Source organism: Somniosus microcephalus, chromosome 19, assembly GCF_052327205.1.
Source record: "Somniosus microcephalus isolate GS21.2 chromosome 19, FLI_Smic_1.0, whole genome shotgun sequence".
Lineage (NCBI taxonomy): Eukaryota > Metazoa > Chordata > Chondrichthyes > Squaliformes > Somniosidae > Somniosus > Somniosus microcephalus.
In genome coordinates this window covers 74,084,184-74,102,689 of record NC_141005.1, presented here as the reverse complement: position 1 = coordinate 74,102,689, position 18,506 = coordinate 74,084,184, and the positions used below count along the sequence as shown (strand labels likewise).

The 18,506-nt window shown below is 58.0% G+C and overlaps 1 pseudogene; it reads left to right on the top strand.

Moving 5' to 3' along the window:
- The window catches only part of LOC147104910 (uncharacterized), a 178,684-nt pseudogene extending 160,441 nt beyond the window's left edge, over nucleotides 1-18,243 (top strand).
- Nucleotides 18,244-18,506: the final 263 nt, after the last annotated feature.

The window sequence follows — 18,506 nt, the reverse complement described above, 5'->3', positions numbered from 1 at the left end:
AGCTGTCGGCAAAGGGGCAGCGCCTGAGACAGAATGGCCATTGCACGAGTACAGCAGAGTCACACCAGGACACCATCGGCCAGTGAGATACACAGAGGGTGTACGCCTGACGATGTATCGCTGACATCATGGGGGCGAATGTGCCGAGATCACTCTACTGCTCAGGGCCGTACTGTGACCAGGCGTAGGTAGAAGTAATGCAGGCAGTAAGACCCAGGGGAAAATGGTTCTAACACAATTTAGCAGCCTTGGCTTCGCCTCGCCGGCGACTTTGGGGGACCAGGGCTACGGGGTCCAGGGTTACATGAGACCAGGGCTATGGGAGACCAGGGCTACGGGGTCCAGGGTTACTGGAGACCAGGGCTATGGGAGACCAGGGCTATGAGAGACCACGGCTATGGGAGACCAGGGCTACGGGATCCAGGGTTACATGAGACCAGGGCTATGGGAGACCAGGGCTACTGGAGACCAGGGCTATGGGAGACCAGGGCTATGGGAGACCAGGGCTATGAGAGACCAGGGCTATTGGAGACCAGGGCTACTGGAGACCAGGGCTACGGGGTCCAGGGCTATGAGAGACCAGGGCTATGGGAGACCAGGGCTATGGGAGACCAGGGCTATTGGAGACCAGGGCTACGGGGTCCAGGGCTATGGGAGACCAGGGCTATGGGAGGCCAGGGCTATGGGAGACCAGGGCTATTGGAGACCAGGGCTACGGGGTCCAGGGCTATGGGAGACCAGGGCTATGAGAGACCAGGGCTATTGGAGACCAGGGCTACTGGAGACCAGGGCTACGGGGTCCAGGGCTATGAGAGACCAGGGCTATGGGAGACCAGGGCTACTGGAGACCAGGGCTACGGGGTCCAGGGTTACATGAGACCAGGGCTATGGGAGACCAGGGCTATGAGAGACCAGGGCTACAGGAGACCAGGGTTACTGGAGACCAGGGCTATGGGAGACCAGGGCTATGGGAGACCAGGGCTATGGGAGACCAGGGCTATGAGAGAGCAGGGCTATGAGAGACCAGGGCTACGGGGTCCAGGGTTACATGAGACCAGGGCTATGGGAGACCAGGGCTATGGGAGACCAGGGCTACAGGAGACCAGGGTTACTGGAGACCAGGGCTATGGGAGACCAGGGCTATGGGAGACCGGGGCTATGGGAGACCAGGGCTATGGGAGACCACGGCTATGGGAGACCACGGCTATGGGAGACCAGGGCTATGGGAGACCAGGGCTATGAGAGACCAGGGCTATGGGAGACCAGGGCTATGGGAGACCAGGGCTATGGGAGACCAGGGCTATGGGAGACCAGGGCTATGGGAGACCAGGGCTATGAGAGACCAGTGCTATGAGAGACCAGGACTACGGGAGACCAGGGTTACTGGAGACCAGGACTTAGGGAGACCAGGGCTATGAGAGACCACGGCTATGGGAGACCAGGGCTATGGGAGACCAGGGCTACGGGAGACGAGGGCTATGAGAGACCAGGGCTATGGGAGACCAGGACTACGGTAGACCAGGGTTATTGGAGACCAGGGCTATGGGAGACCAGGGCTATGAGAGACCAGGGCTATGAGAGACCAGGGCTACGGGAGACGTGGGCTATGAGAGACCAGGGCTATGGGAGACCAGGACTACGGGGTCCAGCGTTACATGAGACCAGGGCTATGGGAGACCAGGGCGATGAGAGACCAGGGCTATGAGAGACCACGGCTACGGGAGACCAGGGCTATGAGAGACCACGGCTATGGGAGACCAGGGCTATGGGAGACCAGGGCTATGAGAGACCACGGCTATGGGAGACCAGGGCTATGAGAGACCACGGCTATGGGAGACCAGGGCTATGGGAAACCAGGGCTATGAGAGACCACGGCTATGGGAGACCAGGGCTATGGGGGACCAGGGCTATGAGAGACCACGGCTATGGGAGACCAGGGCTATGGGAGACCCAGGACTACGGGAGACCAGGGTTACTGGAGACCAGGACTATGGGAGACCAGGTATATGAGAGACCAGTGCTATGAGAGACCAGGACTATGGGAGACCAGGGTTACTGGAGACCAGGGCTAAGGGAGACCAGGGCTATGAGAGACCAGGGCTACGGGAGACCAGGGCTATGAGAGACCACGGCTATGGGAGACCAGGGCTATGGGAGACCCAGGACTACGGGAGACCAGGGTTACTGGAGACCAGGGCTATGGGAGACCAGGTATATGAGAGACCAGTGCTATGAGAGACCAGGACTACGGGAGACCAGGGTTACTGGAGACCAGGGCTAAGGGAGACCAGGGCTATGAGAGACCAGGGCTACGGGAGACCAGGGCTATGAGAGACCAGGGCTATGAGAGACCAGGGCTACAGGAGACCAGGGCTATGGGAGAACAGGACTACGGGAGACCAGGACTACGGGAGACCAGGACTATGAGAGACCAGGGCTATGAGAGACCAAGTCCATGAGAGACCAGGGCTATGGGAGACCAGGACTACGGGAGACCAGGACTATGGGAGACCAGGGCTATGAGAGACCAGGGCTATGGGAGACCAGGGCGGTGAGAGACCAGGGCTACGGGAGACCAGGGCTATGAGAGACCAGGGCTATGAGAGGCCAGGGCTATGAGAGACCAGGGCTATGGGAGACCAGGGCTATGAGAGAATAGGGCTATGAGAGACCAGGGCTATGAGAGACCAGGGCTATGAGAGACCAGGACTACGGAAGACCAGGGCTATGAGAGACCAGGGCTACGGGAGACCAGGACTACGGAAGACCAGGGCTATGGGAGACCAGGGCTATGAGGGACCAGGGCTACTGGAGACCAGGGCTATGGGAGACCAGGGCTATGAGAGACCAGGGCTATGAGAGACCAGGGCTACTGGAGACCAGGGCTATGGGAGACCAGGGCTATGAGAGACCAGGGCTATGAGAGACCAGGGCTACAGGAGACCAGGGCTACAGGAGACCAGGGCTACAGGAGGGGTGAGGGTGATGAGGAGGGTCTCACGAGTAGCCATCAGCTCCCTGGGTACAACTGAAAGTACAGAGCTGGACTCGCTCCCTTTCAGTTTCTGGGGTGCCCTACATGTTGGCACGATGTCGTACTCTACTGTCGAGGTCAGAATGATGCAGCCTGCAGATCACAGAGCGCCACCTAATATACATCGACCTGATCAAATGGACTGGCAGTTCCTTCTGTGGAAATGGGGCTGGTGCTCTCCCCACTTCCTGTGGAGCTGTGCCTTGGTCATGCTAATTCCCTTTGATATCTCCCAAGCTCCACAGAGGATGTGCCCTCCTATTGTCTGGGAGGCAGGGCCACTTCAAAGGGAAGCACAGACACCTAAAAAACTCCTGTAGCTCCACCCCGGCCCTTTTCCCCAGGATATCGTCAATAAATGACAGCCGCTCCCGCCTCCCCATCCCTCCCAACACACCACTACCATCTCACTCAGTGTGGGACACTCAAGCAGTCTCTCTCGCAGTCTTGTTCTGGCTCCAGCGGATTACTTAACTCAAATAGTGTTTGTATCGGAAAGGATGGAGCAGGTGTCTCAGGGTGAGTTCACACTTTATGATCAACACCTTCTTGTCCTGTGTTTGTGTGCGTTGTATTTTTTTGTTGATTCTGTATCGACAAACAACCAGAGGCTGCTCTGTCCTTTACCGTAACGATTAATATTATCGCAGGAAATCGCATGCAAATCACAACCCGAAACCGGTAAACTGCGGGAAGGTTGAAGAAGTGGCAGATTCAATTTAACGCAGCGAAGTGTGAAGTGATACATTTCGGTGGGAAGAATGAGGAGAGGCAATAGAAACTAAATGGTTCAATTTTAAAAGGGGTGCAGGAACAGAGACCTGGGGGTTCTCGTACACAAATCTTTGAAGGTGGCAGGACAAGTTGAGAAGGCTGTTAAAAAAGCATCTGGGATCCCAGGCTTTATAAACAGAGGCACAGAGTGCAAAAGCAAGGAAGTTAGGCTAAACCTTTATAAATCACTGGTTAGATCTCAGCTGGAGTATTGTGTCCAATTCTGGGCACCGCACTTTGGGAAGGATGTCAAGGCCTTGGAGAGGGTGCAGAGGAGATTTACTAGAATGTTTCCAGGGATGAGGGGCTTCAGTTACGTGGATAGGCTGGAGAAGCTGGGGTTGTTCTCCTTAGAGCAGAGAAGATTACGGGGAGATTTAACAGAGGTGTTCAAAATCATGAGGGGTTTCGATAGAATAAATAAGGAGAAACTGTTTCCAGTGGCAGGAGGGTCGGTAACCAGAAGACAAGGATTTAAAGTAATTGGCAAAAGAGCCAGAGGGGAGATGAGGAGAATTTTTTTACACAGTGAGTTGTGATCTGCATTGCACTGTCTAAAAGGGTGGTGGAAGATGGTGCAATAGTAACTTTCAAAAGGGAATTGGAAAAATACTTGAAAAAGGAAAACTTTGCAGGGCTATGGGGAAAGAGCGGGGGTTAGTGAGACTAATCGGAGAGTTCTTTCAAAAAGCCAGCACAGGCACGATGGGCCGAATGGACTCCTTCGGTGCTGTATGATTCTGTGAAGGAGTGAAGCTAGTCCTGTGTTGGGTGTCACGGGTACACTGCAGTCGCTGGGAGCTCAGGGCAGCGGCCGGGTGGAATTTTCATAGTCTGCCCACTAGAACTGTGGAAAAGCACCCAGCCTATAGTTACAGTGCAGGCTCCGGGAGTTCACACAGCAAAACCCGACTCACTTAACCCAGCAGCAGAACCGTAAACCCACAGAAAACTGGCTCACCGACACCAGTCTGGCGTGCAGACACTTGATCACGTGACACTTGTCCACAGTTTGGAAATATTTTGGGGTTTACCATATAAAAGTTGGGTCTCCTGTTACCTCCTCCAGTCCTACAACCCTCCGAGATCTCTGCGTTCCTCCAATTCTGGTCACTATTTTAATCGCTCCACCATTGGTGGCCGTGCCTTCTGCTGCCGAGGCCCTAAGCTCTGGAATTCCCTCCCTAAACCTCTCTGCCTCTCTACCTCTCTTTCTTCCTTTAAACGCTCCTTAAAACCTGCCTCTTTGATCAAGCTTTTGGTCACCTGCCCTAATATCTCCTTATGTGGCTCGGTGTCAAATTCTGTTTGATAATCGCTCCTGTGAAGCGCCTTGGGACGTTTTACTATGTTAAAGGCGCTATAGAAATGCAAGTTGTTGTTGTAGCTGGGTCTTTGTTTGCGCAGAACAGTGTTTTTAGGATAAAATATAAGAATATAGTTAAAGGAGCCCCATTCCGTGTAAAAGTCGACTGTCGTGGATTCTGGTTTTTTGAAGTCAGGATCTGTAGGCACAGCCACATTTTGAGGTTTGCTCTGTTGTAAAACTTGGAGTTGCATCAGTCCAAGTGAAGACACGAGTTATGCACCCGCTTTTATAGCAGTCTATTTAGCAAAACAACAATCACAATTTGGCCAGTTTCATTCCCTGTGCACTTTGATTAATGTTTGTACACGTTGATGTTCGTACAGTTATTGAAATTGGGGAAAGGGCAGGGGTGGGACTAATGTCAAAGAGCCAGCACTGTCACGATGGGCTGAATGGCCTCCTTCTGTGCTGTATCATTCTACGAAATACAAAGGTGGTCTGTCGAGAGAATTTTATTTCAAACGAAGCTTGTTTAAGCCACACAAATACTGTTGGAGATTCCTAGTTTTATCAAGTGCTTTAAATGAGAAATAAAATGAGCAGTTTGGTCCTGTGGTTATGGGGGTGAGGGGAGTGTGTGGGGGAAGTGTGTGGGGAGTGTGTGTGGGGGGGAGTGTGTGGGGGGGGAGTGTGTGGGGGGAGTGTGTGGGGTGAGTGTGTGGGGGGGAGTGTGTGGGGGGGAGTGTGTGGGGGGAGTGTGTGGGGGGGAGTGTGTGGGGGGGAGTGTGTGGGGGGAGTGTGTGGGGGGGAGTGTGTGGAGGGGAGTGTGTGGAGGGGAGTGTGTGGGGGGAGTGTGTGGGGGGGAGTGTGCGGGGGGAGTGTGTGGGGGGGAGTGTGTGGGGGGAGTGTGTGGAGGGGAGTGTGTGGGGTGAGTGTGTGGGGGGGGAGTGTGTGGGGGGAGTGTGTGGGGGGGAGTGTGTCGGGGGGGAGTGTGTGGGGGGGAGTGTGTGGAGGGGAGTGTGTGGGGGGAGTGTGTGGAGGGGAGTGTGTGGGGGGGAGTGTGTGGAGGGGAGTGTGTGGGGGGAGTGTGTGGGGGGGAGTGTGTGGGGAGTGTGTGGGGGGGAGTGTGTGGGGGGGAGTGTGTGGGGGGAGTGTGGGGGTGGAGTGTGTCGGGGGGGAGTGTGTGGGGGGAGTGTGTGGGGGGGAGTGTGTGGGGGGAGTGTGTGGAGGGGAGTGTGTGGGGGGAGTGTGTGGGGGTGGAGTGTGTGGGGGTGGAGTGTGTGGGGGGGGTGTGGGGGGGAGTGTGTCGGGGGGGAGTGTGTGGAGGGGAGTGTGTGGGGGGGAGTGTGTGGGGGGAGTGTGTGGGGGTGGAGTGTGTGGGGGGGAGTGTGTGGAGGGGAGTGTGTGGAGGGGAGTGTGTGGGGGGATGGGGAGTGTGGGGGGGGAGTGTGTGGGGGTGGAGTGTGTGGGGGTGGAGTGTGTGGGGGGGGAGTGTGTGGAGGGGAGTGTGTGGGGGGAGTGTGTGGGGGTGGAGTGTGTGGGGGGGGGAGTGTGTGGAGGGGAGTGTGTGGGGGGATGGGGAGTGTGTGGGGAATACAATGGCTTCGGTCATCCCAATATTTAGTTGGAGATAATTTCTGCTCATCCAGGACTGGACGTTGACAAGCAGTCTGACAATTTCGAGACAATGGTGGGGTCGAGAGAGGTGGTGGTGTGGTAGAGCTGGGTGTTGTCAGCGTACTTGTGGAAACTGATGCTGTGTTTTCGAATGATGTCGCCGAGGGGCAGCATGTAGATGAGAAATAGAATGGAGTCAAGGACAGATCCTTGGGGGACCCGATAGGTAACGATGTGGGGGCAGGAAGAGAAGCCACTAACACATCTTTGTTAAGAAATATGGGCTGAAGTTAACTCTGTTTTTAAAGTTTGTTCAAACCAGTCCTTTATTTGTGGTTTAACAAACTTTGTGACTCAGTCTCATCCCTTGTTCCAACTGGGTGACCCGGCTCATGCCCTTAACCCGGTGCTGACCCCTCCCCTTCGCTCCACTGACCGCAGCCTTTACGTGGGCTGACCGCCACCGGACTGGGGGCCAGGCCAGGAAGGGTGGAGTGCCAGAACCTGAAGCTGCCGTGTGGGAGTTCACGCTCGCGCGCAAACCGCGATCTCCGCCTCCGCGTTCCTCCTGGGTCGTCGATTCCGGGAAATTCCACAACATTCCAAGAGCGGAGGTAACCGGAGGTACATGGTGGCCATTTTACCTCCGGCAGAGTGCGGAGCCTTCCAGTGCTCACTTGTAAAGAATTGGCTTTTCCCATCCTAAGGAAAGAAAGTCTTGCATTTCTAGAGCACCTTTCACAGCCTCAGGGCGTCCCAAAGCGATTCACAGCCAATGCAGTACTGTTTGAAGTGGAGTCACTGTTGTAATGTAGGAAACACAGCAGCTAATTTGAGCACAGCAAGATCCCACAAACAGCAATGTGATAATGACCAGATAATCTGTTTTAGTGATGCTGGTTGAGGGATAAATATTGGCCAGGACACTAGGGGTAACTCCCCTGCTCTTCTTCGAAATGTGCCATGTGATCTTTTATATCCACCTGAGAGAGCAGTTTAATGTCTCATCCGAAAGACGGCACCTCCGACAGTGCAGCGATCCCTCAGTACTGAACCTCCGACAGTGCAGCACTCCCTCAGTACTGCCCCTCTGACAGTGCAGCGATCCCTCAGTACTGAACCTCCGACAGTGCAGCACTCCCTCAGTACTGAACCTCCGACAGTGCCGCACTCCCTCAGTACTGCCCCTCCGACAATACAGCACTCATTAAACACTGCCCCTCCGACAGTGCACTGCTCCCTCAGTACTGCCCCTCTGACAGTGCAGTGCTCCCTCAGTACTGATCATCCGACATTGCAGCACTCCCTCAGTACTGTCCCTCTGACAGTGCAGCGCTCCCTCAGTACTGCCCCTCCGACAGTGCAGCGCTCCCTCAGTACTGCCCCTCTGACAGTGCAGTGCTCCCTCAGTACTGATCATCCGACATTGCAGCACTCCCTCAGTACTGTCCCTCTGACAGTGCAGCACTCCCTCAGTACTGCCCCTCCAATAGTGCGGCGCTCTATCAGTACTGCCCCTCTAACAATGCAGCACTCCCTCAACACTGCCCCTCCAATATTGCAGCGCTCCCTCAATACTGCCCCTCCGACAATGCAGAGCTCCCTCACTACTGCCCCTCTAACCTTGCAGCGTTCCCTCTGTACTGCCCCTCCAACATTGCAGCACTCCCTCAGTACTGCCCCTCCGACAATGCAGTGCTCCCTCAGTACTGCCCCTCCGACAGTGCAGCGCTCCCTCGGTACTGCCCCTCCGACAATGCAGGGCTCCCTCAGTACCGCCCTGCCGACAGTGCAGCACTCCCTCAGTACTGCCTGTCCGACAGTGCAGCGCTCCCTCAGTACTGCCACACCGACAGTGCACTGCTCCCTCAGTACTGTGCTTCCAACATTGCAGCGCTCCCTCAGTATTGCCCCACCGATAGTGCAGCGCTCCCTCAGTACTGCCCCCCGACAGTGCAGTGCTCCCTCAAAACTGCCCCTTCAACAGCGCAGCATTCCCTCAGTACTGTCCCACGACAGTGCAGCGCTCCCTCAGTGCTACCCTCCCACAGTGCAGCGCTCACTCAGTAAGACCCTCCCAACAGTGCAGCGCTACCTCAGTACTGACTTTCCGACAATGCAGCGCTCCCTCATTACTGCTCCTCTGGCAGTGCAGTGCTCCCTCAATATTGCCCCTCCGACAGTGCAGCACTCCCTCAGTACTGCCCCTCCGACAGTGCTACACTCCCTCAGGACTGCCCCTTCAACAGTGCACCGCTCCCTCAGTACTGCCCCTTCAACAGTGCAGCGATCCCTCAGTGCTGCCACTTCTACAGTGCAGCGCTCGCTCCGACAGTGCAGTGCTCCCTCAGAACTGCCCCTTCAACAGTGCAGTGCTCCCTCAGAACTGCCCCTTCAACAGCGCAGCGCTCCCTCAGTACTGCCCCCCGACAGTGCAGCGCTCCCTCAGTACTACGCTCCGACAGTGCAGCACTCACTCAGTACGCACCTCCCAACAGTGCAGCGCTCCCTCAGTACTGCCCGTCCGACAGTGCAGCACTCCCTCAGTGCTGCCCCTCCAACAGTGCAGCACTCCCTCAGTATTGCCCCTTCAACAGTGCAGCGCTCCATCAGTACTGCCCCTCCGACAGTACAGCGCTCCCTCTCTACAGCCCCTCCGACAGTGCCTCACTCCCTCAGTACTGCCCCTCTGAAAATACAGCGCACCCTCAGTACTGCCCCTCCGACAGTGCAGCGCTCCCGCAGTACTGCCTGTCCGACAGGGCAGCGCTCCCTCAATACTGCCCCTCCGACAGTGCAGCACTCCCTCACTACTGCCCCTCTGACAATACAACGCTCCCTCAGTACTACCCTTCAACAGTGCAGCGCTCCCTCAGTACTGCCCCTTCAATTGTGCAGCGCTCCCTCAGTTCTGCCCCTCTGACAATACAGCGCTCCCTCAGTACTGTCCCTTTAACAGTGCAGCGCTCCCTCAGTACTGCCCCTTCAATTGTGCAGCGCTCCCTCAGTACAGCCCCTCCGACAATACAGCGCTCCCTCAGTACTGCCGCTCCGACAGTGCAGCGCTCCCTCAGTACAGCCCCACCAACATTGCAGCGCTCCCTCAGTACTGCCCCTCCGACAGTGCAGCGCTCCCTCAGTACTGCCCCTTCAACAGTGCTGCGCTCCCTCAGTACTGCCCCTCTGACAATGCAGCACTCCCTCAGTACTGCCCGTCCGACAGTGCAGCGCTCCCTCATTACTGCCCCTCCAACAGTGCAGCACTCCCTCAGTACTGCCCCTTCTACAGTGCAGTGCTCCCTCAGTACTGCCCCTTCAACAGTGCAGCGCTCCATCAGTACTGCCCCTCCGACAGTACAGCGCTCCCTCTCGACAGCCCCTCCGACAATGCAGAGCTCCCTCACTACTGCCCCCCAAGAGTGCAGCGCTCCCTCAGTACTGCTCCTCCGACAACGCAGCACTTCCTCAGTACTGCCCCTCTGACAGTGCAGCACTCCCTTAACACTGCCTCGAAATTGCAGCGCTCCCTTACTATTGCCCCTCCGACAATGCAGCACTCCCTCAGTATTGCCCCGTCAACAGTGCAGCGCTCCATCAGTACTGCCCCTCTGACAGTACAGCGCTCTCTCTCTACAGCCCCTCCGACAGTGCCTCACTCCCTCAGTACTGCCCCTCTGAAAATACAGCGCTCCCTCAGTACTGCCCCTCCGACAGTGCAGCGCTCCCTCAGTACTGCCCGTCTGACAGGGCAGCGTTCCCTCAATACTGCCCCTCTGACAATGCAGCGCTCCCTCAGTACTGCCCCTCTGACAATGCAGTGCTCCCTCAGTACTGCCCCTCCGACAATGCAGTACTCCCTCAGTAATGCCCCTCTGACAGTGCAGCACTCCCCTAACACAGCCCCCTAAATTGCAGCGCTCCCTTACTACTGCCCCGCCGACAAGGCAGATCTCCCTCAGTACAGCCCCTCCTACAGTGCAGTGCTCCCTCAGTACTGCCCCTCTGACAATGCAGCACTCCCTCAGTACTGCCCCTCTGACAATGCAGCGCTCCCTCAGTACTGCCCCTCCTACAGTGCTGCGCTCCCTCAGTACTGCCCCTCCGGCAATGCAGCGCGCCCTCAGTATTGCCCCTCCGACAGTGTAGCGCTCCCTCAGTACTGCCCCTCCAACAGTGCAGCGCTCCCTCAGTACTGCCCGTCCGACAGTGCAGCGCTCCCTCAGTCCTGCACCTCTGACAATACAAAGCTCCCGCTGTACTGCCCCTTTAACAGTGCAGCGCCCCCTCAGTACTGCCCCTCCGACAGTGCAGCGCTCCCTCAGGACTGCCCCTCCGACAGTGCAGCGCTCCCTCAGTACTGTCCCTCCGACAGTGCAGCGCTCCCTCAGTACTGCCCGTCCGACAGGGCAGCGTTCCCTCAGTGCTGCCCCTCCGACAGTGCAGCGCTCCCTCAGTACTGCCCCTTAAATTGTGCAGCGTTCCATCGGTTCTGCCCCTCTGACAATACAACGCTCCCTCAGTACTACCCTTCAACAGTGCAGCGCTCCCTCAGTACTGCCCCTTAAACTGTGCAGCGTTCCATCAGTTCTGCCCCTCTGACAATACAGCGCTCCCACAGTACTGCCCCTTCAACAGTGCAACGCTTCCTCAGTACTGCCCCACTGACAATACAGCGTTCCCTCATTACTGCCGCTCCGACAGTGCAGCGCTCCCTCAGTTATGACCCTTCGACAGTGCAGCACTCCCTCAGTACTGCCCCTCCAACATTGCAGCGCTCCCTCAGTACTGCCCCTCCGACAGTGGAGCTCTCCCTCAGTACTGCCCGTCCAGCAGTTCAGCGCTTCCCCAGTACTGCCCATCCGACAGTGCAGCGCTCCCTCAGTATTGCCCCTTCAACAGTGCACCGCTCCCTCAGTACTGCCCCTTCTACAGTGCAGCGCTCCCTCAGTACTGCCTCTTCAACAGTGCAGCGCTCCCTCAGTACTGCCCCTTCAACAGTGCAGCGCTCCATCTGTACTGCCCCTCCGACAGTACAGCGCTCCCTCTCTACAGCCCCTCCGACAGTGCCTCACTCCCTCAGTACTGCCCCTCTGAAAATACAGTGCTCCCGCAGTACTGCCCCTCCGACAGGGCAGCGCTCCCTCAATACTGCCCCTCTGACAATACAACGCTCCCTCAGTACTACCCTTCAACAGTGCAGTGCTCCCTCAGTACTACCCCTTCAATTGTGCAGCGCTCCCTCAGTTCTGCCTCTCTGACAATACAGCGCTCCCTCAGTACTGTCCCTTTAACAGTGCAGCGCTTCCTCAGTACAGCCCCTCTGACAATACAGCGTTCCCTCAGTACTGCTGCTCCGATAGTGCAGCGCTCCCTCAGTACAGCCCCACCAACATTGCAGCGCTCCCTCAGTAATGCCCCTCCGACAGTGCAGCGCTCCCTCAGCACTGCCCCTTCAACAGTGCAGCGCTCCCTCACTACTGACCCTCCGACAATGCAGAGCTCCCACACTACTGCCCCTGATAGTGCAGCGCTCCCTCAGTACTGCCCCGTCGACAATGCAGTACTCCCTCAGTACTGCCCCTCTGACAGTGCAGCACTCCCTTAACACTGCCTCGAAATTGCAGCACTCCCTCAGTACTGCCCCTCCGACAGTGCAGCGCTCCCTCAGTACTGCCCCTCTGACAGTGCAGCGCTCCCTCAGTACTGCCCCTCCGACAGTGCAACACTCCCTCAGTACTGCCCCTCCGAAAGTGCAGCAATCCCTCAGTACTACCCCTTCAACAGTGCAGCGCTCCCTCAGTTCTGCCCATTCAATTGTGCAGCGCTCCCTCAGTTCTGCCTCTCTGACAATACAGCGCACCCTCAGTACTGCCCCTTCAACAGTGCAGTGCTTCCTCAGTACTGCCCCTCTGACAATACAGCATTCCCTCATTACTGCCCGTCCGACAGTGCAGCGCTCCCCCTGTACTGAACCTTCGACAGCGCAGCACTCCCTCAGTGCTGCCCCTGCAACATTGCAGCGCTCCCTCAGCATTGCCCCTCCGATAGTGCAGCACTCCCTCAGTACTGCCCCTCCCAACAGTTCAGCGCTCCCCCAGTACTGCCCGTCCGAAAGTGCAGTGCTCCCTCAGTACTGCACCCCGACCGTGCAATGCTCCCTCAGTATTGCCCCTCCGACAGTGCAGCGCTCCCTCAGTACTGCCCCCCGACAGTGCAGCACTCCCTCAGTACTACCCCTTCAACAGTGCACCGCTCCCTCAGTACTGCGCCTCCAACATTGCAGCGTTCCCTCAGTATTGCCCCTCTGACAGTGCAGCGCTCCCTCAGTATTGCCCCTCCGACAGTGCAGCGCTCCCTCAGTACTGCCCCCCGACAGTGCAGTGCTCCCTCAGAACTGCCCCTTCAACAGTGCAGCATTCCCTCAGTACTGCCCCCCGACAGTGCAGCGCTCCCTCAGTACTACCCTCCGACAGTGCAGCACTCACTCAGTACGCTCCTCCCAAAACTGCAGCGCTCCCTCAGTACTGCCCCTCCAACAATGCAGCATTCCCTCAGTACTGCCCGTCCGACAGTACAGCGCTCCCTCAGTACTGCCCCTCTGGCAATGCAGTTGCTCCCTCTGTACTGCCTCTCCGACAGTGCAGCGTTCCCTCAGTACTGCCCCTCCGACACTGCAGTTCTCCCTCAGTACTGCCCCTCTGACAGTGCAGCATTCCCTCAGTACTGCCCCCCGACAGTGCAGCGCTCCCTCAGTACTACCCTCCGACAGTGCAGCACTCACTCAGTACGCTCCTCCCAAAACTGCAGCGCTCCCTCAGTACTGCCCCTCCAACAATGCAGCATTCCCTCAGTACTGCCCGTCCGACAGTACAGCGCTCCCTCAGTACTGCCCCTCTGGCAATGCAGTTGCTCCCTCTGTACTGCCTCTCCGACAGTGCAGCGTTCCCTCAGTACTGCCCCTCCGACACTGCAGTTCTCCCTCAGTACTGCCCCTCTGACAGTGCAGCATTCCCTCAGTACTGCCCCCCGACAGTGCAGCGCTCCCTCAGTACTACCCTCCGACAGTGCAGCACTCACTCAGTACGCTCCTCCCAAAACTGCAGCGCTCCATCGGTACTGCCCCTCCGACAGTACAGCGCTCCCTCTCTACAGCCCCTCTGACAATGCAGAGCTCCCTCACTACTGCCCCCCAAGAGTGCAGCGCTCCCTCAGTACTGCTCCTCCGACAACGCAGCACTCCCTCAGTACTGCCCCTCTGACAGTGCAGCACTCCCTTAACACTGCCTCAAAATTGCAGCGCTCCCTTATTATTGCCCCTCCGACAATGCAGAGCTCCCTCAGTACAGCCCCTCCTACAGTGCAGCGCTCCCTCAGTGCTGCCCCTCTGGCAATGCAGTTGCTCCCTCTGTACTGCCTCTCCGACAGTGCAGCGTTCCCTCAGTACTGCCCCTCCGACACTGCAGCACTCCCTCACTACTGCACCTCTGACAGTGCGGCGGTTCCTCGGTACTGCCCCTCTGACAGTGCAGCCTTCCCTCAGTACTGCCCCACCGACAGTGCAGCGCTCCCTCAGCACTGCCCCTTCAACAGTGCAGCGCCCCCTCAGTACTGCCCCTTCAATAGTGCAGCGCTCCCTCAGTACTGCCCCTCCGACAGTGCGGCGGTTCCTCGGTACTGCCCCATCAACAGTGCAGCGCTTCCTCAGTACTGCCGCTCCGACAGTGCAGCGCTCCCTCAGTACTGCCCTTCCGACAGTGCGACGGTTCCTCGGTACTGCCCCTTCAACAGTGCAGCGCTTCCTCAGTACTGCCCCTCCGACAGTGCAGCACTCCCTCAGTACTGCCCGTTCAACAGTTCAGTGCTCCCGCCGTACGGCCCGTCCGACAGTGCAGCGCTCTCTGTACTGCCCCTCCGACAGTGCAGTGCTCCCTCAGTATTGCCCCTCCAACAGTGCAGCACTCCCGCAGTACGGCCCCCCGACAGTGCAGCGCTCCCTCAGTACTGCCCCTCCGACAGTGCAGCGCTCCCTCAGTACTGCCCCTCCGACAGTGCAGTGCTCCCTCAGTATTGCCCCTCCGACAGTGCAGCGTTCCCTCAGTACTGCCCCTCCGACAGTGCAGCGCTCCCTCAGTACTGCCCCTCTGACAGTGCAGCGCTCCCTCAGTACTGCCCCTCCGACAGTGCAACACTCCCTCAGTACTGCCCCTCCGAAAGTGCAGCAATCCCTCAGTACTACCCCTACAACAGTGCAGCGCTCCCTCAGTTCTGCCCATTCAATTGTGCAGCGCTCCCTCAGTTCTGCCTCTCTGACAATACAGCGCTCCCTCAGTACTGCCCCTTCAACAGTGCAGCGCTTCCTCAGTACTGCCCCTCTGACAATACAGCATTCCCTCATTACTGCCCGTCCGACAGTGCAGCGCTCCCCCTGTACTGAACCTTCGACAGCGCAGCACTCCCTCAGTGCTGCCCCTGCAACATTGCAGCGCTCCCTCAGCATTGCCCCTCCGATAGTGCAGCACTCCCTCAGTACTGCCCGCCCCAAAAGTTCAGCGCTCCCCAAGTACTGCCCGTCCGAAAGTGCAGCGCTCCCTCAGTACTGCCCCCCGACCGTGCAATGCTCCCTCAGTATTGCCCCTCCGACAGTGCAGCGCTCCCTCAGTACTGCCCCCCGACAGTGCAGCACTCCCTCAGTACTACCCCTTCAACAGTGCACCGCTCCCTCAGTACTGCGCCTCCAACATTGCAGCGTTCCCTCAGTATTGCCCCTCTGACAGTGCAGCGCTCCCTCAGTATTGCCCCTCCGACAGTGCAGCGCTCCCTCAGTACTGCCCCCCGACAGTGCAGCACTCCCTCAGTACTACCCTCCGACAGTGCAGCATTCACTCAGTACGCTCCTCCCAAAACTGCAGCACTCCCTCAGTACTGCCCCGCCAACAATGCAGCATTCCCTCAGTACTGCCCGTCCGACAGTGCAGCGCTCCCTCAGTACTGCCCCTCCGACAGTGCAGCACTCCCTCAGTACTGCCCCTTCTACAGTGCAGCGCTCCCTCAGTACTGCCCCTCCGACAGTGCAGTGCTCCCTCAGTATTGCCCCCCGACAGTGCAGCACTCCCTCAGTACTGCCCCTTCTACAGTGCAGCACTCACTCAGTACAGCCCCTCCGACAGTGCAGTGCTCCCTCAGTATTGCCCCCCGACAGTGCAGCACTCCCTCAGTACTGCCTCTCCGACAGTGCACCACCCCCTCTGTACTGCCACTTCTACAGTGCAGCGCTCGCTCCGACAGTGCAGTGCTCCCTCAGAACTGCCCCTTCAACAGTGCAGTGCTCCCTCAGAACTGCCCCTTCAACAGCGCAGCACTCCCTCAGTACTGCCCCCCGACAGTGCAGCGCTCCCTCAGTACTAATGTCCGACAGTGCAGCACTCACTCAGTACGCTCCTCCCAACAGTGCAGCGCTCCCTCAGTACTGCCCCTCCGACAATGCAGAGCTCCCTCAGTACTGCCCCTCCGACAGTGCAGCACTCCCTCAGTACTGCCCCTCCGACAGTGCAGCGCTCCCTCCGACAGTGCAGTGCTCCCTCAAAAGTGTCCCTTCAACAGCGCAGCGCTCCCTCAGTACTGCCCCCCGACAGTGCAGTGCTCCCTCAGTACTACCTTCCGACAGTGCAGCACTCACTCAGTACGCCCCTCCTAAAAGTGCAACGCTCCCTCAGTACTGCCCCTCCGACAATGCAGCAGTCCCTCAGTACTGCCCCTTCAACAGTGCAGCAGTCCCACAGTACTGCCACTTCTACAGTGCAGCGCTCGCTCCGACAGTGCAGTGCTCGCTCAGAACTGCCCCTTCAACAGTGCAGTGCTCCCTCAGAACTGCCCCTCCAACAGTGCAGTGCTTCCTCAGTACTGCCTCTTCAACAGTGCAGCACTCCCTCAGTACTGCCCCTTCAACAGTGCAGCGTTCCCTCAATACTACTCCTCCGACAGTGCACCGCTCCCTCAGTGCTGCCCCTCTGACAGTGCAGCGCTCCCTCAGTACTGCTCCTCCGACAGTGCAGCGCTCCCTCAGTACAACCCTCCGACAGTTCAGCGCTCCCTCAGTACTGCCCCTCCGACAGTGCAGCGCTCCCTCAGTACTTCTCCTCCGACAGTGCAGCACTCCCTCAGTACTGCCCATCCGACAGGGCAGCGCTCCCTCAGTGCTGCCCCTCCGACAGTGCAGCGCTCCCTCACTACTGCCCCTCTGACAATACAACGCTCCCTCAGTACTACCCTTCAACAGTGCAGCGCTCCCTCAGTACTGCCCCTTCAATTGTGCAGCGCTCCCTCAGTTCTGCCCCTCTGACAATACAGCGCTCCCACAGTACTGCCCCTTCAACAGTGCAGCGCTTCCTCAGTACTGCCCCACTGACAATACAGCATTCCCTCATTACTGCCACTCCGACAGTGCAGCGCTCCCTCAGTTATGACCCTTCGACAGTGCAGCACTCCCTCAATACCACCCCTCCAACATTGCAACGCTCCCTCAGTACTGCCCCTCCGGCAGTGCAGCTCTCCCTCAGTACTGCCCGTCCAGCAGTTCAGCGCTCCCCCAGTACTGCCCGTCCGACAGTGCAGCTCTCCCTCAGTATTGCCCCTTCAACAGTGCACCGCTCCCTCAGTACTGCACCTCCAACATTGCAGTGTTCCCTCAGTATTGCCCCTCCGACAGTGCAGCGCTCCCTCAGTACTGCCCCTCCGACAGTGCAGCGCTCCCTCATAACTGCCCCTTCAACAGCGCAGCGCTCCCTCAGTACTGCCCCCCGGCAGTGTAGCGCTCCCTCAGTACTACTCTCCGGCAGTGCAGCACTCACTCAGTACTGCCCCTCCGACAGTGCAGTGCTCCCTCAGTATTGCCCCCCGACAGTGCAGCACTCCCTCAGTACTGCCTCTCCAACAGTGCACCACCCCCTCTGTACTGCCCCTTCAACAGTGCAGCACTCCCTCAGTACTGCCACTTCTACAGTGCAGCGCTCGCTCCGACAGTGCAGTGCTCCCTCAGAACTGCCCCTTCAACAGTGCAGTGCTCCCTCAGAACTGCCCCTTCAACAGCGCAGTGCTCCCTCAGAACTGCCCCCCGACAGTGCAGTGCTCCCTCAGTACTACCGTCCGACAGTGCAGCACTCCCTCAGTACTGCCCCTTCTACAGTGCAGCACTCCCTCAGTACTGCCCCTTCAACAATGCAGCGCTCCCTCAGTACTGCCCCTTCAACAGTGCAGCGCTCCCTCAGTACTGCCCCTTCTACAGTGCAGCGCTCCCTCAGTACTGCCCCTTCAACAGTGCAGCACTCCCTCAGTGCTGCCCCTCCGACAGTGCAGCACTCCCTCAGTACTGCCCCTCCGACAGTGCAGCGCTCCCTCAGTACTGCCCCTTCTACAGTGCAGCGCTCCCTCAGTACTGCCCCTTCAACAGTGCAGCACTCCCTCAGTACTGCCCCTCCGACAGTGCAGCGCTCCCTCAGTACTGTCCCTCTGACAGTGCAGCACACCCGCAGTACTGCCCCTTCTACAGTGGAGCACTCCCGCAGTACTGCCCCTCTGACAATACAGCGCTCCCTCAGTACTGCCCCTTCTACAGTGCAGCGCTCCCTCAGTACTGCCCCTCTGACAATACAGCGCTCCCTCAGTACTGCCCCTCTGACAGTGCAGCGCTCCCTCAGTACTGCCCCTCTGACAGTGCAGCGCTCCATTTATAAAGAATGCAGACCTCTTACAATTTTATTTTAAATGCTAAAATTA